Below are 19,821 nucleotides of genomic sequence, written 5' to 3' on the forward strand. Positions count from 1 at the left end.
ATCTAGCACTTAATGATCTTGAAGGTTTCTTCCAACCCAAGCCCTCCCATGATCCTATGATTCTGTGATTTCACTCAGGTTTATTAAGATGAGATGAGTTCTCCTAAATGCACTGTTCTCCATATGATTATATTTGGAGTCTTAAATTATAATTGGGTGACTTAAACCAGACACCAAACTTTCTGATGGCCAAAATGAAATGAAATCAATCCTTTACTGTGTCAGTAGTCTGTAACTAGAGCCCATCAGGTAATTCCCAGCCTCCTGCCTGTATCAGTGGCTGCACATAGTGAAAAAGTCTGATGGGATTTTAACCTCTAAAATGTTCCAAAGCAACCAGAGGGTGAATATATTCACTATGCAAATACCTGCAGGAATAAGCTTGTCATGTATGTCCTCAGGTACCACAGTAGTTAATGGTGGGACTCAGTAGGTCATGCTGAAAGTTGAGTCTGCTGATCTTGAAGGTCTTTTCCAGCCTACATGACCTTATGCTAATATTTCTGTATTTCTTTCTGTTCAGCTCCCAGAAAACCTCCCACCCAGCCCCCAGCTGACCCCGTGGTGAAAAATAAAACAGAAACCTCAGTGACGCTGGCATGGACCCCTCCGAAGATGCACCGCCCCATTCCAATCAATGGCTACATTGTGGAACACAAGAAACTAACTGGCTTCACCTGGGTGAGGTGCCACGAGTCTCATGTCCCCGTCCCAGAGTTCACGGTGAGCAATCTGTCTGAAGAGGCTGATGATCAGTTCCGAGTGTCTGCAGTCAATGCGCATGGACAGAGCCCGTCTCTGGAATTCCCAGGGAGCGTGCACCTTGGTAAGCACAAAAACCCCAATATATATAGGTCAGTGTGTGCTGAGCAGCTGTGTTGGTTCCCTCAAGATGTTTCCTTTGACTTTAAGGATAGCAGTGCATTAACACACCAAAGGCTTTCCTTTATTCATAGTTCTCTTATCTCATATCAACCTCCAGCTACAACTAAAGTGATACGAGTTATGTTTCTGTGACAGAGACATGAATATCCTTATCTTTTGATATGTCACATGTGCAAGAGGCAGAACTTTCTGTAACAGACCTTAAGCATAGAAGTGCTTCTTCCAGCACTCATGCAAAGGGAGAAGTAGAAATGTACTTATGATTTAATCTTCCATCTCTAAATGAGATACCAGACTTTAATTTAAAGAGCATTAAGACATACATGTTGTTCTTCCTCAGGACCAGTCCTGGTTGTGAAATCCCCCCTAACAACTGGTGAAGCTGTACCTGTAGGGGATGCCATGTTTACTATTGACCTTACAACAACGTGTTGCGGCACTTGGTACCTCAGTGGAAAAGTCTTACAGGAAAGAGAGACCTGGATCATCAAGAAAACCCAAACTACTCACAGCCTAATCATAAAGAACGTCACCAAGAACGATGATGGAGCAGAAGTAAAATTTGTTGCCCAAAATGTTGATGTCAACAGCAAGATGAGAGTGAGAGGTATTTGCTTTGATCCTTCTCCTTTCCTCTTACAGTCAAGGCATAGTTGCTGTGATCTGATGATTAGAACTGGGGCTGCAGGCATTCACTGACTGTACCAAATACCTGAAATTGCATCCCATGGACTGACGTGAGTCCTGGTAATGACCTAAACATGATAGCACTGAGTGTAGGGTAAGCCAATCTACCCAGCTGCTTGGTATCTGAACCAGATTGCTTCAATCCAGCTGATGAACGTCTGCAGTTCACAGCTCTTGGCCAGTGCATTCAGTCACCAGGTTTACCACTGCATCACCATAGAGCAGTACTTTCAGCTCCAGGTTCAGACAGCCTTTCTGATTGCACTGGAATAGTTTAGAAGTAGGGGAGCAATCATTCCAATAATATCTCTATCAATCAGCTTTGCAGGACAAAATAGAACAAATAAAGATTCATTATGGAAGGAGATGTTTGTCATTGGGTGGAAACCTCCGCAGAAGCATGTTTAGAGCATTATTAATCAGTAGAAGGAGATGTTTGGTTGATTTTTACTTAGTAAATCCGGCAAGAAGACCAAATGAAATATCTTGAATTGATCAGCACTGACCCAATTATGAGTGCAGGAACAGAAGGTGATACTTTTTCAGAGATCTTGCAGCAAACATTGACCACGTTAGCCTGATATAAATTGAAATAACGCGGCCTTTGCTCCTGACAGGTGCTGCAGTGAGATTTACCAATAAGAGCAAAGATGTAGAAAAGATCTGCGCTCGGCTGCGTGAGGAAGCCAAACTGCAGGCTGAGCTTTCAGACGCAGGTGCTACTGTGGAGTGGATGAAGGATGGGAAGGAGCTCAAGGCCAGTGAAAAATAGGAACTGCAAATTGTGGGGAAGAAACACACCCTGAAAATTCACAACGTCTCAATGGATGATGCTGCAAGTTGTCAGTGCATCTGTGAGGGGGATAAAATGCTCTATCAGCTTTCAGTGAAAGGTATGTGACAGTCTGGGCTGTCCTCTTCCTGCCCAGGGCCAGCAGACTGCATTCACCTGACTCCCCGACAGTCCAGCTGTTGTCAGACAGCATCTGGGGTGTTTTCAGTGGCTGTTTTGACTTGAACTGGCCAATCTGCTTTGTAGAGCCATTTGATTTCTGTGTTCTGTGCTGTGATTCGTCCCTAAGATATAGAGGAAATGAAAGGAAAGATAGGAAAAAGAGCATCCCAGCCTTCCTGCTCTTCTCTCAGGGTGGCCAGGAGAGATGATGTCAACAGCTCTTTTTGTAGCAGTGATCCCAAACGTAGAAGAGACCTGTGAAGAGTCACAGGGATGTTTACTTAGCTGTCATTCCATGGTGGGCTTTTTCTTACACAGATGGAGAGAGAAACTGAACTTTCCCACGCAGGTCTCTGTTTTGCTGCAGGGTGTAGGTCTGATCTCTGAGATCCACACGCTGGGCCTTGATTGCAATAAATGAGAGCCCTTTGTTTGCTCCAGTGGAAGACTTTCCATTTCTGCAGTACCCTCTGTAGATGACACAAATGCAAATGCACCTTCTTCCCAGCAACAATTGCCTTTTTTTTTTTAACACTGAGTATGCATGAGGCTCTTCATCATCTTCTGCTGGCTTGTCACCCTTGTTGGTCCATGGAGAAACAACAAAGCCCTAGAGTAGTGTATGCACTTTGGCATTGGAGAGCTTACTTAATTGCCTCTTCTCAAAGAACAAACTCCAGAGAGACATGGAGACAGCTCCCAACAGAACTGAATAATGGGACTAAATTGATGGAGAGCAGAACTTCCTGCCAAGGCTTGTCAGCTAGTCTTAATTTTGCTTTTCTTCTCTCTCTTTGTCATGTTAGCATAATATTTCATACTGGCAGGTCTGCCCCCAGAATTAATTGAATTCTCTGATGGATGTTTCCATGTGCTTTGCACTGTAATGTGACTATCAAATGAGTAATCAATGCTGTTATTTTAAAATCTGTGCTGGCAAACTGTAAGACAAACAACTGCTGTTGGTAGCTTGGTTACTGCAGAATCAGTTTTCGTGTATCTCATAGATAGGGAAGAGACCCTTAAGGGTCAGCTAGTTGGGCTCCCCCCGCAATGAACAGGGGCACCGCAGCTCCATCAGGTGCTCTGAGCCCTGTCCATCCTGACTTTGAACATCCTCAGGCTCACCAATCTTATACCCATGCCACACACTCGCAGTATTTCACCATTCAGCATCACCACTTGTATCTTCTCTTGCTGTAAACCAGAGCTAGCTGGTAAATCATCTGCTGTGCGGGTCAGCTGTGTCTCTCCCATGGGCATCACGTGGCTGCTGGGAGGCTCTGAAGAGCTGCAGCCAGAGGTGTGTCACCCGCTGGGCCTCGTGCCCAAAGGAGCCCACAGGAAAGTGTTGTTGCAGTTTGTCATGCACTGCACTGCCATGAGACTTGACGTGCCAGACATCCTCTGACACGTGACCTCCTGCATCCAGGCAGGACATCTGAGATGTCTCCTTCAGCCTGACGTGGCTGCAGTTTCACACTGGTTTTACTAAGGAAGGAGAAGGCACGTGGATGAAACTCTTTTCCTGCCCTTCCTGGCATTAGCTCATAGTACAAGTCAAGCACTGTCAGGTCAAGCCTGGAGGAGTAATGCTTGTCACTGACATGTTCCTGTTCAGGGTGGAGCTGGAGGGTAGAATAACACAAGAAATTGTCATTGAAATTCAATATCTGAGAAATTCAGCTGGCTGCATTCACAGAACCTGGCGTTAAGATCTGTTTTCTGGTTTATTTTCCATAACCCAGTCCTCATTTATGAACTGAAGCTCTACTGAAAGCCTTTCGCTGTGTATGCTCATGCTGCAGTGCAGCTCTTGTGACCTTTAACAGCACATTCACGTTCCTCTGATCACAGGATCCTTAAGGTTGATTAAGACCCTCTAGTCCAACTGCTCACCCATCACCACCATGATGCTCACCATCAGCTAGCTAAAAACTCAGCAGAGATGATAGATCAAGCCCAACACTGGATTTGGGATGGCTAGAGATTCCTAAGATATTGAAGGATTGCTTGCAGGTGGTGTTGGCTCAGGTATTCACCCTGCATCCCACCTCCCGTTCTGTTTGGTTGAGAATCATGCATTCTGCAATTTCACTTTGTAATTCAAAGACCCTGGCTTTACCTGTTGACAAACTGATCTAAAACAAGCCAAGAAGACTCCATTGGAACTGGTTGATGCAGAACAAAGGCATCCCCAAAGGACAAGTTGCACTGTTTGATGAACATTATTGGATGAGAGCTAAGCTAAGATTTAAAAGGTTCTGGGGCTGTCTCTGAGCATCAAATACAGAGGAAGCCTGCATGATTCCCTGAGAATGGATACCTCCTACTTTGGTGTTGGGTTAAGGGAACACTAGCAGTAACTCCTATCACAAAATGTCACATGGCTCAGACAAAATGCCATCAAGAGGGCTTAATTAGGAGCACCAAATGGTCACAAGATGGTCTTAGGGCAGGGAAGTAATCTATCTATGTGATATTGATTGATGCTGTTAGTTCTTAACAGCTTGACTCTAGAGGGACTGTTCTTCTTTGGTCACCTAGTTTTAAAAGAATAGATGGCTCCTGTCTATTACAATTTTTAACGCATTATTTGTTCACTGATGCCATAAATGTGCCTGTCATAGCAATTGGCCTTGGTATATTCAGTGACTGAAAGCAACAGTTGTTGCTCTAAGAACTGCAATACTAAGCTAGGTCTGCCTGTAGCTGACAGCCATCAGCTTGCTCCTCAGGCAGGTTCTGTGTGGATGGAATGAAGGGCATGAAATACTGATGTGCTCATCAAACGCTGCTTGTTAGCTTAGAGACAAGGTGTTGAATAGGTTTGTTCATGTATTGCAAACACGTTACTTAGCTGCCTTCATTTTAGCTTCAGAAGAACATGTGCAGAATACAGAATTGATTAGAAGAAATAAGAACTGTCTGCATAGAACTTACTCTTTCCTTCCACAGGAGAATCAAGCACACGTTTGTATGTGAGTACCTCCAGAGGTGAAACTCGATCACCCAAATGTAATGAGCAGAGACATTACAATCAGTTCTAACTGTATCTTCATGCTGTGCTGAATAAGCCTGAGTCAGGATGTAAACCACTTTCTCTTTTTTTCTTCAGATGGAGCCATTAATTTTGTCAAGAAGCCCAAAATGACTCCAGAAATATCAGTCAGTCCTTCTGAAGACCTGGAGCTGGTGTGTGAGGTGTCAGCTGCAAGCGGAGCTGTCGTATGGAAGAAAGATCAAACAGAGGTGAAGCAGGACCAGAGGACAACCATCATCTCCCAGGGGACGCACCGCAAGCTCATGGTAAAAAATGTGACCCTGAAAGACCAAGGGAGCTACAGCTGTGAAACAGAAGATGACAAAGCAACATTCCAAGTGAAAGTCAGAGGTGAGAAAATGCTTGGAATCCCAGAGATAAAGGAACGCTTCATTTGGTGTGTCTTGCATTGGGAGGATCAACTGACAGCCTCTCTGGTGCAAAACATTTTGGCTATAGGGCTTTCTTTGTCATCTAGTGTCATAGCAACACTTTTCTACATGTGCTTTTCCATCAAGGAATGAATTACTGCAACAAAGAATAGGCAAGGAGGGTAACTTGTGCAGCTCTTGTAGTCAGCTGGTGTCTGCAGGGTTACAGTGCAAGAGCACACCAGGCATGCAAGGAGTGAGAAAAGGGGAGGTGTTTGAAGAGATCTGGTTACAAAATTTGAGTGACACAATGAGGTGGAAAATGCCAATAATCAGACTCATAAATGGCCTGGGTTGCAAAGGCCCACGGTGAGCATCCAGTTCCAACCCCCTTCTTCCTATGTGCAGGGTTGCCAAGCAGCAGCCCAGGCTGCCCAGAACCACATCCAGCCTGGCCTTGAATGCCTGCAGGGATGGAGCATCCACAGTCTCCTTGGGCAACCTGTTCTAGAGGGCCGTTCCCTTCCGATTTACTGGAAATGTAGAGAGACATGAGAAGAAAAAAAGAGAAGGGAGGAGGTTCAGCAATGCATGCAGGTGTTCTAAATCTCATGTCCAAATCTGCTATCAGACTGCGAAATATTTAGCTTTCTGATATGATATGATATGATATATGATGTGATATGATATGATATGATGTGATATGATATGATGTGATATGATATGATATGATATGATATGAAGTGATATGCCTATCATTTCCCAAAGCAAAATAGAGGGGAAAGTATTTTCCTGTCTTAATGAGGCATCACGATGCTCCCTGTGAAGGGCAAGTATAGTGAAAACGGGGAACTGGAGTTAGCTCTGCAGCAGACTACAGCAAAACGGTGTGACTGTTGTGATGTCCCTGCAGAGAAAGAAGACGTGTTTACAAACAAGGACAAGGTACAAAAAGAGGTGAAGGCTGTACTGACTCAAAATGCCACGCTGAGCTGCGAGGTGGCCCAGGAGAAGACAGAGGTGAAGTGGTACAAGGAGGGGAAACTGATCACCTCGAGCAAGAAGTTCAAGGTGGAGTCAGAGGGCAAACAGCGTCGGCTGGTGGTGAGCCAGGTGGAGAAGAAAGATGCAGGGGAGTACAGCTGCGAGGCTGCTGGCCAGAAACTCACCTTCAAGATTCATGTAACTGGTAGGAAACACATCTTGGTTGATATTCTTTGATTATTCCATAGTCTGGCTGTGGAAACGTCTGTGTGAACGTGTCCTCTTGATTCTGCCATGAAACTGTTTTGGGGAGGATGAAAAGAAATGCTTACAAACGTGCAGCTAAAATGATTATTTGTTTTTAACAGTGTTTCATCCAGCTCTTCCCCAACGACTACTTTTATAATGAGCTGTCCATGGATGTCCATCTGTGATTTGTACAATGTGCAACACTGCTCTACCAGTTGATATTTCAACAGTAGTAGTTACAGATCTCTACTGTGGCTGCACTGAGGTTTGGTTGTCGGTGTCCTAAGAACTTGTAGTCAGAGGCATTGCACTTGCCTTTGGCTTGTTGAATCCCACGTTGGCGACCGTTCATTCCATGTTCTGTAAATGTAATGACCAGTCATGAATCCATTGATACCTTTCTAATTGTACGTTTCTCATTAGTCTGAGAGTTTAGCATGGAGGCAGATCTCTCACTCCAGCTGCAGTAGAGATTGCTCTGGTGTCAGTATATTTTGCACAAGATCTGGTAAATTTTAATTAAAACTCCAGATAGCCATGGGCACATCAGCTGCATTCTGAGTGACCATTAGTGAGCTGGCTGATGACGAGGGTTTGTCTTCTGTTTTATTTGAAGCTGCACTCTACTGGTTTTTCTCATAAGTCAACTTGTTCTCTGTTAACTTTACAGTTTTTGTCTTGTATTCTGAGCTGATCAGGACAGGGAATCTGTTTTCTCCTCTTCTTTGTTATGGCAGTAAACACTTAAACTGGAGCTTAATCCTGGTCAAGGTTTGGCATTTGATCAGCTGTGTGGAGGAGCAACTGTACTGGGAGTCTACTGCCTTTCTGCTCACACAGACCTGGTGTCCTTGCAGGGCATAGCTTGCGTTCTGTTCCCTTGTAAAGGTCACAGTCTTTGCTCTCTCCATCTTGGGGCATTCTGCTCCTTCAGTCCCTGGTGTGCAATATATCTCTGCTCCTGTAGTAGACAGTTGTGCTGCTGCCTGTGGTGTAGAGTCTAAACTATCAGCTCTTACTGTTCCCACACCACGTGGATGTGATTCTGGGGCCTTTGGATCTGTTCCGTGAGTTGTGTAGCTCATGCTTTTGGCTCAGGAAATTGGCAGTTTCAGCAAAGAATGGATTAAAGACAGGGTAGATTTGGGAGGTATCTGTCAGAGAAAATGAAATATGAACGCTGTCAGAAAGACTATGGCAACAGCTGGAATCAACCAAGTTAATCCTCAGCAGCCAAAGCCAGCCCATGTCTTATTGCAGAGGTGTAGGGAGAAAACACAGCAATGTAGTGCTTTTCCACTTGAATTTTGCTAGCTGAGGGCTATTATTAGCTGTTTGACTCAGAAACCAAAGGTTTTCTGTTCTCTTTCAGACCTCTGGCTGCACAGGGTAATGTAATACCTCCTCCTCTGCCATACGTGGAGAGTGCTTGCCTAGCTACCGTTGCTGTATTTCTCATGTATTTCTCACTGTAGCATGACGTGCAAGTCCAGCCCTCACTGCAAAATGATGTGGTGTGAAAGTCAGGAGGGATTATGAGTACTCTTGGAGTGGTTGGCTCTTTCACTACAGAAATCCTCATCTTACCAGCTTCTCCCAAAGTGCAATGGCTTCCTGAGTCTTAATTTCTCCTCATACCATTGCACTCAGAAAGCTTTTCTTCACTTCATAATTGAGCTGTATTTGGCTGATCTCCAGTGTAGAGTGGAGCAATATCAAAAAGACACACAGATGAAGATCTGTCATTGTCTTCATTCGAAGAAATCTGAAAATTAGGAGTTCCAGCTGATAGTAAAGACTACCCAGAGGGATGGGATGACCATATGGACTATGCTGAGGATGCATTATAATGTGTGATAAACACTGTGAAGCAGTGTTGCTCTGGGAAATGGCCCAATACAACATAAAGCAACTTTTAATGTCTTCCAGTCACAAGCTGTTCATATCTAATGTATATTTTAATCAGTGTTTTCCAGTTCCAGAAGCAGAGGATGCCTTTATCAACAAGCAGAAGGTGCAGAAGGAGGTGAAGGCTGCACCAACAGAAAATGCCACGCTGAGCTGCGAGGTGGCCCAGGAGAAGACGGAGGTGAAGTGGTACAAGGAGGGGAAACTGATCACCTGGAGCAAGAAGTTCAAGGTGGAGTAAGAGGGCAAATAGCATTGGCTGGTGGTGAGCCAGGTGGAGAAGAAAGATGCAGGGGAGTACAGCTGCGAGGCTGCTGGCCAGAAACTCACCTTCAAGATTCATGTCACAGGTAAGACAGGTGTTGTCTGAAATACAGCAGAGAACAGTAAAGTAAAATCTAGTTTCTATTATACAGTGATCCAGGTGCAGTAGTCTGTGCTGAGGTTTTTTCCCTAGACTTGACTGCCTGGGTTTGTAGCAAGTATGTGGTTTTAGTATGGCACAAAGACCTGTTTCAGTCTGTCTGTAGAATACTAATTACTGATATATATGTACAATGGAAGCAATATTCGAGATATTATTCAAATCTCTCCTGTGCCTGAGATCCCAAACTGTAATTCTTGTTCACTGAAACATTTGACTAAGATAAGTATGTGCAGTGAGGCTGGAGTGCATGTTCTACGTGCAGCCTTTCATGGCAGGAGAAGCAGGAACTTCTCCTAGTAGTACACTGCCTTTTTACTATGCCTTTATGTTGGAGGCTGCATCTGGATAGGTGAGTCTGCTACTCACAGTAAGAGACCTGGTAGAGCTGACTATTCCCAGAGCTCAAAGTAAGATAGATATCTGCAAATCACACACAAAGAAGAAAGGACTGCGTTGGTGAGCATATTTCCTTTGTGCCTTTGACAGTCACAGTTGTGGCAATGGTAGAGGCCATGAGGAGTCTGTTCAGGAAGCCAGGAGTACTGTTCTGGGTCATGAAAAAGCAGCCAGTGGTTTGACTATCACATGTGTATGTGTTTTGATGTTTCACAGTGGGTCTTAAGTAAAAGGAACTCAGGTTTTGGTTGCCTGCAGGACAGATGTTCTTTTGGGTTCAATATGTTTGCATAGTGACTTGCAACCATGGGACTGGTGTTCAAGGACCCTCTTGGTTCCTTCAGTTCCTAGGTTCTTTCTTGCCTAGATTTGACACTTTGTTTCAACAGAAGAGCTGATATTCTCTAGTGAAGGCTATTAGTTTGGGCACAAGTGGTAACCTAAACCTGTTCCAACCTGTACATACAAACCTGCAAGATGGTCTCCTTTCAGTCCTTCTGTATTTCTTTTCTTCCCTCAGAGCCAAAACCTGTGTTTATAAACCAGGAGCAGGTGCAGAAAGAGGTGAGTGCTGCCCTGGCAGCAAGTGCCTCCCTGAGCTGTGAAGTAGCACAGGATCCAAGCGAAGTAAAATGGTACAAGGATGGAAGACTGCTTGCCTCCTCCAGAAAGTTCAAACTGGAATCTGTGGGCAAAACACGGCGTCTGGTTGTGGAGCAGCTGGAGAAGAAAGATGCTGGAGAATACATCTGCGAGGCTGCTGGCCAGAAGATGACCTTCAAGTTGGAAACAACTGGTGAGCATTCGCTTTGGGAGCACTAAGCAGCTTTGGTGGGATGTGGATGTGGGGGAATGGGTGGTTTCATTGACATGAGAGAACAGGCAGTGATGCTGTGAAACCAGATGGATGATGCTCAGCCTGGCTAAATGACCTTAAAGATTCATTCCATTCTATTGTTTTTCTACCCTTAATTTTGCTGCAAAGGTTTTAGAATAAATGAGATTCTGGTTTCCATAAAACTGTTTGCAGGGAGCTCCTTTGTAGCTAGTAAGTCTGTATTTAGGTTCAAGGGCAATAATGCATTGACTGTGTTGAAGAGAGAAATGACTCGTGAATGGATGAAGGTTTAGAATAAAACAAAATCCTACTTCTTTTCTGTCATCAATTTACAAGCAATGAGCCGATAATGTTCCAATTAGAAACTTTTATTAATTGTAGCGGGTAAAACAAAAAGGCAATTCAGCGCTGGGCGACAGGGGAATCCTCGTTCCTCCAACTGCCGCGCCTTCCCGCCCCTTGCAACTTCTTTTGTAAGGTCCATCCCGAGTGTATTGTCCTTTAATTGGTCGGTCGTGATCGTGCCACTTGGTGTGTCGTTCCTTGGTTGGTCCTTCCGTGAAACTTTGTATCCATCGGGGCGCGCTTTGCCTGTAACTATGCAGAGTACACAATCTACCCATAAAATTAGAGTGTTCTGCAACCCTTGTGGCCTCCATATTCCACCATCACATCCCGGTCCTAATGAACAAGCACTCCACCACAATGCTACCACATCCCGGTCTTAATGAGCAAACATTTTATCACAGTCCCCCCTTTTCTTTTATTGTACTATTTTGTTTTGCTCATTAAACCGTTTTAGTTCTTGTCGACTCCATTCTAGAGCATCCTCTTCTCGTTCCCCATCAAGGGGTTCATATCTTTCTCTAATTACCATTAGGTGGGCTGCCTCTAGCCTGTTCTTAACGATAACGATTAGTCTATTTAAAATACAGGGTCCAAAGGTCAAACCTAATATTATCATAATAACTGGTCCCATTATTGTGGATAATAATGTAGTGAACCAGGAGGAACCATTAAACCAACTCTCATACCAACTTCTTTGAGACTCCTGGGCTCTTTTTCTTTGTTCTAACTGTTTTCTTAGTTCAGCCATTGTATCTATTGCTACCCCCGTTTGATCAACGTAGGTGCAACATTGTTCTTTAAGAGCCACACATAGTCCCCCTTGCTGCAATAGGAGAAGATCCAACCCCCTTCGATTTTGTATCACTACTTCTGATAAAGACCATACCGATTTTGTAAGCGCATTGATGGCTTCATCTATTTTCTGTAGATCTTCATCCACAGATTGTCTAAGGGTTTTCAGTCCCTGTGGCTGGTTTATTAAAGATGCTACTCCAGTCCCCAGCCCGGCCCCTCCTATAGTTAATAGCATTGCAACGGTTAGGGCTGTGAATGGCTCCCTTTTAATCAGGTGATGTTCAGAGGTTTCTTGTTGACTGATCACATAATCTTTAGGGTGATATATGATTCGTGGAACTATAATTACTTGTACACAGTAATTGGTGGTTTGATTAAATATCTTAGTCGATAAGCATGTAGTGACCCCTAATTTGGCACATATCCATTTAGCATTGTCTGCGGGTAGGAGCCAGTCTGAGGGTTTCTCCTGACTTTGTACTTCTATAGTTTTATTACATAGATGTCGTTTTTCTAGAGGTACAGTTCCCACACACACACCATTTCCAGTAACATGTGCTAGAGTTATCCCTGGAACATTAGGCCTTCCCTTTTTCCATAGGCACTCTGCTGGGTTAGTCCCATTTCTTCTCCTAATCTTCGCTACGGACCCTATTGCTTCATAAAAAGGGGGTCTTATATCATAGCATAGCCAACACTCCTTAGTTAATTCTGGGTAGGTGTTGTTTAACACCTTGAAACTAGACTGAATTATTTTCCAAAGGGTGCCATATTCGGTAATATAAGGGCTTGCTTCGGTCGGGCCTACAGTAACAGCTTCTGTCTTATTCTGATTGTTATTTATTACTACGTTAGGTCCTATACCTATTGGGGGGTCTGGCGGAACTCTTTCTTTTTTAATAAGGAAATGGCCCCCTCGGTCTCTTCCAGGCTCCCACATTCGTACCCCCCAAGTCTTTCCTATCCACCACACTGTGTTTTCTGTTTTAAGGATTTTTATCTCTAAATGTTGGCATGTTACTTCACCAGAGTGAGTCCCATGAGTCGGAGGTGTACAACCTGAGGGACCCCAACTAATTGTTATATATTCATCTTGTCCCCCCCCTGGCAGAAATCCCAGTGAAACCGTTTCACAACCCCAGTATGCACAATAATATTCCCCTGGGTAATTACAATAACTTTTCCCTGGATTTGATGCTGGGCAAGCATAGATTGCCTTGCGATTCAGGCATGGTTGTGTTGGTACTAAGTCACATACTTGACTTTTAAGGATGGGAGCGCCTGGGGTCACGTCTGTGCTTATCACCTTCTGATCTTCCCCTCTGATTAGGGACCACTTAAATGGCTCATGTGTCTGTACCTCTGTACCCCAACCCTCATTAATGAGACTTAATATTATTATCAATTGAGCTAGTTTTAGATAGGCAGTTTTCCCACTGCAGTAGTGAGTCTTTAATTGCTCGGGGGAGTTATTTCCAGTCTTGGGGTATCTTCTGGATCCTAAATCTTTGGATTCATTCATAATGGAGCAGGCTCCTCCACATGTTTTATCTCCTCTGCCTCGCCCATCGACTCGGTTGCCTCGAGCCATGGGGTGTATAATCTTCTCGGCAGCAAGAGTATTCTTCAGGAGGGGCTGGTTTTGCTTCCCTTTCAAGTGGGTCTTTGGGGTACTGCACCCTATTCTTTTTCCCACTGGTTATACACTTAAGTGATGCTGGTAAGGATCCAAATTCACCCCCAGGTTTACCCCCTTCTATTAAAATTTCCACGGCCACTCTGAAGGCTAATAACCAATTTGTGTATTCCTGTTTTCGCAGTGGGTCCACTACCTTTCTAAAACATATCCCAACAGTTGCATTCACAATAGTCAAAATATTCCCTTCTACATTAAATTCTATACTGATACGTTTATACAATCATTGTTAATTCATGTTCTCATTTTCCTTGACGGAGGGTTTCGTGACAGTTTTACTTTCAAATCACCCGCTGGACTAGTGACTCTCCATTCGTGATTTTGTACTGGACCCTTAACACGACTAGCATGTGTCCATCCTTTTTCAGCAGTTCTGATGGCAGTATTGGTAGTCAATAATACCAGACAGGGACCTTCTCAGCGAGGCTGCAGTGTGGTTTCTCTCCAGGTCTTTATCAGAACCCAATCTCCAGGCTTTATCTGATGGAGGGTAATGTCAAGAGGGGGTCTTTGAGTCAATTGTCCCTTTTTCCACAATTCCTGTTTATACTTCATTAATTCCGTGATATAAGCTTGAATGTTCTTATCTAACACCCCCGGGTGATCTTTAGGGGTTCCCGCATCATATGGCATATTCCTATGTCAGCCCGGGGCTGGGCCCTAAGGTTTAAGAGGGCAAGGGGAATGCATTTTATCCATGAGAGCTTAGTTTCTAGTGTTAATTTGGCCAATTGCTTTTTTAGTTCCCCATTCATTCTCTCTACTCACCCTGAACTCTGTGGGTGCCAGGGAGTATGTTCTTCCCATTTTATTCCCAAGGCTTCAGCTATATTTCTAGTGATTCTTGATGTAAAGTGTGGTCCTTGATCTGAATCTATTACTTCTGTTACCCCATACCTAGGGATGATTTGTTCGAGTAATATTTTTGTTACTACCTGAGCTGTTGCTTTAGTTGTGGGGAATGCCTCTACATAATGTGTGAGGTGGTCTATTATGACTAATACATATTTATATCTTCCTACTTTAGGAAATTCGGTATAGATAGTGCCCTCTTTTCCCTGTAATCTTTTTAGTGCCTGTAAAACAGCATACAGCTCGCAAGCTTGAGCTGACCAAGTGTTACTCAAGGGTCCTGATTCCAATACCCGGAGGGTCTTTCCATCTACTATTGCATAACCTGATCTTCTCTTTCCCTCCACTACTCTAGAGGATCCATCCACAAATAATTTTTCCCCTTCTCTTAATTCTTCTTCCCTGCCCAATCCTGTGTTAAAACCCCATACGCTGTACCACTGTCTATGTTAACGAATAAATAAAAGGGTCTTTTTAAGTCAGGCAGGCTCAAGACAGGGGCATTGATGAGATCCTCCTTCAGCTTTTGTAGATTCTCTTCATCTTGTCTATCCCACTTTATTAATCCATCGGTACTGAGCTTTTGATATAGGAACTTTACTTTACTGCTATAATTTTCGATCCATTGTCTACAATATCCCACTAATCCCAGCAATTGTCTTATTTGTCTCTTATTGCTTGGCGACGTCAGGGACAATATTCCTTGTATCCTTTCAGGATCTATCTTCTTTTCTCCTTTACTCAGGTAATGCCCTAGATATCTAACCTCCTCTTCCACAAATTGCAATTTCCTTTTTGATACTTTAAGTCCTTTCAGTCCCAAAAAGTTCAGCAATTTAATACTTTCTTTCCAAACCTTTCCCTCATCCTCTCCAGCAATTGATAGATCATCTACATACTGTATTAATTTGGTATCAGGATCTAGCTGATACTCTTGCAGGATCTGTTCTAGGGCTTGCCCAAACAAATTAGGGGATTCTGTGAAGCCTTGGGGGAGTACAGTCCATCTTATATTCTCTCCTCCTCCCTGTTTTCAGGCTTCCTAAATTTTTGCTGTCCTGGAATTCGATTTTGCGTCCATCCCCCCATTTTCCTTTCCAATTCCCTACTTTCTCTGACCGCTGTTACCATCATCCTAACCTGCCTATTATGTCTTTCTTCCTCCCTTCTTACATATACCTTCTGAGCTTCCCTCAAAAGTTCATCAAGCCCCCGATCCTGCCAATTTTCTATCTTTTCTAGTTTCTTGCGGATATCTTCCCAAGCCTTAGCTACGAACTGTGTTTTGAGCAGAGCCTGGCCTATCGGTGTATCGGGATCCAATCCTGAATATAGTTGTAAATTCTTGCGTAACCTTTCTAGCCATTCAGTGGGTGTTTCCTCCTTCTTTTGTCTTTCATTAAAAGCTTTATTTATATTCTGACCTCTTGGGACTGCCTCCCTAATGCCCTGGATAATGATAGTTCGCAGGTCCTGCATGTGAGTCCTATGATGTTGATTTTGATGGTCCCATTGCGGATTCTGTAAGGGCCATTTAATATCCGCAGCAGGCCCGTGGGCATGTTGAGCATCCCAAATGCGCATCCCTGCACGCCTAATCATACCTCTCTCTTCTGCTGTGAACAGTATACTTAGAATAGATTGTAGTTCCTCCCAGGTATAAACATTTGGCCCTAAGAACTGATCTACTCTGTCTGCCACCCCCAGGGGATCTTCTAGTATATTACCCATTTCCTTCTTAAAATCTCTAACATCCCCTGAATTTAAGGGCACTGATATAAACCCCATCTGAGGTTGTGGACCTCCCATGGGCATTTCTCTTAAAGGGTAGAGGTTATTTTGTCGTGCCTTTGCCCGTGTCACAGGCCCTCCCCCTTCTATCTTTTGTACTTCTCCCTCTCTCGAATCCATCTGCCCATGATCCAACTGAGGAGGAGAAGGTAGGGGAATTGCTGGTGGTACAGCATATGGTGGGGGTCCCACTAAGGCCTCCTCTTCCCTTCGAGGTTTACGTTTTTCGACATCTTTTTCTTTTCGTGTCAAATTAAAAATGGGGACTCCTAAACCCTCTGGGCGAGTGACCCATACTGCTGCATAGTCACTTTCTTCTTGATTGAAAGGGGTTTTGGAGTTTACCCAAAAATTTAATTGCTGTTGTACCCAATCTTCATTAGAACCATACTTAGGCCACCATACTGCCGGGCCAATTTGTTGTCCGCTCCAAATTTCTATACAATAATAAATCATCTTTGCTTTATCTTTATTTCTTGTTCCTGGATAGTGCGTCCAGGCAATTAGCATGAACCCTAAAGGTGAGTCCTTAGGAATGGATGGTCGTTTAGAAGGGGTGGGTGGTTTAGTTTTACACTGCCCCATCTCGTTCTTTACTTCTTGCTCTCTTGTTTTATTCAACGTCTGTAGCTCCCCCTAGTGCCCGTAGCTCTAGGGGAACACCTAAATAATAATCATCCCTAGTGTCCGTAGCTCTAGGGGAACACCTGAATAATAATCATCCCTAGTGCTCGTAGCTCTAGGGGAACACCTAAATAATAATCATCCCTAGTGCTCGTAGCTCTAGGGGAACACCTAAATAATAATAATCATCCCTAGTGCTCGTAGCTCTAGGGGAACACCTGAATAATAATCATCCCTAGTGCTCGTAGCTCTAGGGGAACACCTGAATAATAATCATCCCTAGTGCTCGTAGCTCTAGGGGAACACCTGAATAATAATCATCCCTAGTGCTCGTAGCTCTAGGGGAACACCTGAATAATAATCATCCCTAGTGCTCGTAGCTCTAGGGGAACACCAAAGAATAACCCTCCATAGAGCCCATAGCCCTAGGGGTTGTGGTGGTGAAAGGGTCCCGCTTATACCCTGTACCCACCCTTCGGCGTGCCCTCACTCAGTGTTGCATTCACTCGCTTCCCCCAGGTCGTGGCCCACGCCCTCGCGGGCAATGGGAACCGCACTACTGTGGGGTCCACACTCACTCGGGTTAGTGCCGGCTGCCGGCCCCCCTTCACAAGCACACAACACTCGCCACACGCCGGATTCCCAACCCAGACCGGACTATACTCACCTGTCCTGCGTCTTCGTCCGGACTTTCGTGCACGAAATTTAAAGGGTTAACCGGTTTTTCCTTGCCTTTGTGTTTTAAATTTCGGATCGTCAGCAGGAGTAGGGCGGGAGGATAGGAGCCGAGGCCGCCTATTTAGGCGGGGCGCCCCCTCAGGCTCGTACCCACGCCAGTATTCCCGTCCGAGTCACGGCGCCAAATTGTCATCAATTTACAAGCAATGAGCCGATAATGTTCCAATTAGAAACTTTTATTAATTGTAGCGGGTAAAACAAAAAGGCAATTCAGCGCTGGGCGACAGGGGAATCCTCGTTCCTCCAACTGCCGCGCCTTCCCGCCCCTTGCAACTTCTTTTGTAAGGTCCATCCCGAGTGTATTGTCCTTTAATTGGTCGGTCGTGATCGTTCCACTTGGTGTGTCGTTCCTTGGTTGGTCCTTCCGTGAAACTTTGTATCCATCGGGGCGCGCTTTGCCTGTAACTATGCAGAGTACACAATCTACCCATAAAATTAGAGTGTTCTGCAACCCTTGTGGCCTCCATATTCCACCATCACATCCCGGTCCTAATGAACAAGCACTCCACCACAATGCTACCACATCCCGGTCTTAATGAGCAAACATTTTATCACATTTTCTATGTAAATATGTGTAAGGAAAAGATGCTGCACTCAGTTCTGGAAATACCCTGACAAATATATCTCTAGTGTTTCACAGCTGGAGATATCAAGATTGTTAAACCACTGGAAGATGTGGAAGTGAATGAATATGGGAGTGCATCTTTTGTCTGTGAGATTTCACACGATGAGGTTCAGACCCAGTGGTACAAAGAGGACAACAAGCTGAAGGCTGATGACAACATCAGAATGCAACAAGATGGTAGGGTGTAAGCGGGGGATCTTTCTCCTGAGTGGGGGGTGGGTTGGAGATCAAGCATATAAGACATCTGAAATGAAGTGAAGAGGGTTCAGAAGGGAGTTCCCCTTTTGTTTTGGGACTGAGGTTTAGGTGGAACAAGTGACATGGTGGGATGCTTAGTGTGGGAAGTGTGATGCTATCCCACCATCCCACACTGCTGGGAGCAGGTAGGAAATGAGTGCAGTTCTTTCCAAAGTGGGGGTGAACAGGGCAGTCAGTTCACCTCTCCAAAGAGGTTTTGTCTGACAGTGAGTGTGATCCTTCTGTATCAGGTACTTTGAAGGTGACGACAGCCACATTCGGTCAGTCCTTGTAGAAGCCATGTTTAGATTCTGCTTTGGTCTGCTCCATTTCCAGTTCAAAGTCGTTGGACACTAAATGAGACAGCTGCATCTCAGTAAAAGATCTGTTTGAATAGCTGTGATGTGCTTACTATTCAGATTTACAGAGCTGAGGTTTTGTCCTTGGCTATAGCAAAGAAGTCAAATCAGGTGAAATTAATTGTATTTCTGAACTAGACAAGTTTAAGTTTGGTAGCACCTAAATTTGGTGCGGTTTGTCATTGATTTCATCTGAAAGAAACTTGCAGGCTTTTTATCTGCTGTTGTCCCCAGCGTAAGAGTCTCCATTCACATCCTAAAGTACTTGTTATATTTTCAACTCACTCTTATTTGAATAAAAGCCTCAACTGGGAGCAATTTAATAAGCACAAAACAAGAGCTGGACCTTGCATTTGGTAGATACTGTACAGTATTACTTCATAGAAATGTAGTCAATGGCATTCCCTATAGACAATCGTTTGTTTTATCTTTAGAGTCGTTCAAAGAACCGATGTGAACATGAAATTTAATGGAATGGAATACACGCAAGGGACTTTCCTCTTCTTCCAATTGTCCTCATCCTTTCTTCTCTTCCACCCCTGCTTTGCAGATTACCATATAGAAATCACCAGGAAGTTGGAGGACAAGACAGATTTGGAACGTCATTCTGTCATCCTGTCCTGTGACTTCAGGCCTTCTCCAAAGGTTGTGAAATGGTTCAAGGGCCACACACCCATCGAGCCCTCTGAGAAGTACAAGATCAAGAGGGATAAGCATTCAGCAGAGCTCAAGATTCTGAAGCTGAAGCCCGATGATGCTGGTGTGTACAAGTGCAAGGCAGGAATTGCAGAGACTGAGGCCACGCTGACAGCTGAAGGTATGAGCAGGGAGGATGGCCTCTTCCATGTCCTATTTCACCTCAGATTTCTCTTCTTGAGGTTGATTTCTGCCGTTCTCTCCTGCTAACTTTATAAATGTATAATCTTCACTGAGAAGATTACACAAAGATCATCTAGTCCAACCATTCTACCACATCCCAGTATGATTTATAGTAACAGTGGTAACAGTTCACC

At 44.3% G+C, this 19,821-nt stretch overlaps 1 protein-coding gene and 1 long non-coding RNA gene across 2 annotated transcripts in view; both read right to left on the reverse strand.

The window, feature by feature from the left end:
* LOC146759270 (cytosolic carboxypeptidase 4-like) overlaps window positions 1-19,821 on the reverse strand; it is a 168,109-nt gene that overhangs the window by 19,904 nt on the left and 128,384 nt on the right. The window lies entirely within an intron of this gene.
* On the reverse strand, window positions 11,096-18,140 carry LOC146759271 (uncharacterized). The gene is made up of 2 exons (XR_014932411.1): window positions 17,517-18,140; window positions 11,096-14,062 (listed from the first exon to the last, which is right to left on the reverse strand). It is a non-coding gene; the product is annotated as an uncharacterized LOC146759271 (long non-coding RNA).

This window comes from Coturnix japonica, chromosome 10 (assembly GCF_054131305.1).
Source record: "Coturnix japonica strain WE chromosome 10, WE-NBRP24, whole genome shotgun sequence".
NCBI classification, from domain to species: domain Eukaryota; kingdom Metazoa; phylum Chordata; class Aves; order Galliformes; family Phasianidae; genus Coturnix; species Coturnix japonica.